This window comes from Triticum dicoccoides, chromosome 6B (genome assembly GCF_002162155.2).
Source record: "Triticum dicoccoides isolate Atlit2015 ecotype Zavitan chromosome 6B, WEW_v2.0, whole genome shotgun sequence".
Lineage (NCBI taxonomy): Eukaryota > Viridiplantae > Streptophyta > Magnoliopsida > Poales > Poaceae > Triticum > Triticum dicoccoides.
This window is the reverse complement of record NC_041391.1, coordinates 647,664,418-647,665,496: the sequence shown is the minus strand read 5'-3', so window position 1 is coordinate 647,665,496 and position 1,079 is coordinate 647,664,418.

The window sequence follows — 1,079 nt, the reverse complement described above, 5'->3', positions numbered from 1 at the left end:
CAAAAAAGCACAGAAAATATGATGGCACCCATGTAAACATGGCAAGTTATATTACAGATTCATACATGGCAGGAACAACAATAAGTAGGCATGTTGGTGAGCTTGAACCACTCACCACAGAGCAATACATAGCATGGCAAGGCAACCAACAGTAAGAAGACATGTTTATGAAGCTAAGCATGGCAAGAGCAAGGTCATAGGGTGCATGGATCACTAGCAAACAATCATGAAAACATTAAACTTCATGTTAACAGGTTGACAGCAACATTATTTAGCAACTTTGGAGCAAGATACGAACAAGCTACAGCAACCTATAAATGCAACCAGGGGCATGTATTGTTAGAGGATGACATGTAGATCAAAACATGTTTATAGAATATCTCCAGATTATGCATAGAATGATTAGTAGCAACATGTTTATATAGCATCACGAAATAACAGATTCAGCCTAGCAAAACAGCAACAGCAAATACCCTACTTAGCAAGCTTGATGCACTCAACACACAACTCACGAAAATACAAGGATGGCACCACTGGAAAGATGGCATGGCATAGATCAAAACACATGTAGACATCAACCTCATAGGATGCACACATCAATCATGGCAAAAAATGACAAATGAGCAAGTTATAATAGTTTCAGCAAATTAACATCAACATGCACTCTTCCAACAGCATTTCGGGCATCAAGATGAACTCAAATGAATATGATGCAATGGAAAAAAATGAAGTACTCGTCGAGACGAACAATTTGACATATTACACGCACGAAACGGAGCTACGGATGCATAGATACATCATGATGAACATGGCATGATAATGCAACAATATACGGGACTTAAACGAATTCGGGGTCAACCTCGGGCTGCACGGATTTTGATGCAGCGACGGATCTCGCCGAATCCGCGAGGACGGCGGCCGGAGAGGGAGAAGGAGACCGGAGAGGCGGCCGGCGGGGTCGGAGCGAGGCGGATCCGGGCGCTCCTGCCCGGATCTGACCGGGGCGGCAACCGGCGAGATTAGCGGGCGGCGGAGCATCGGCGGCGGCCGGCGGCGCGGCCGGGAGCCTGGCGGCAGAG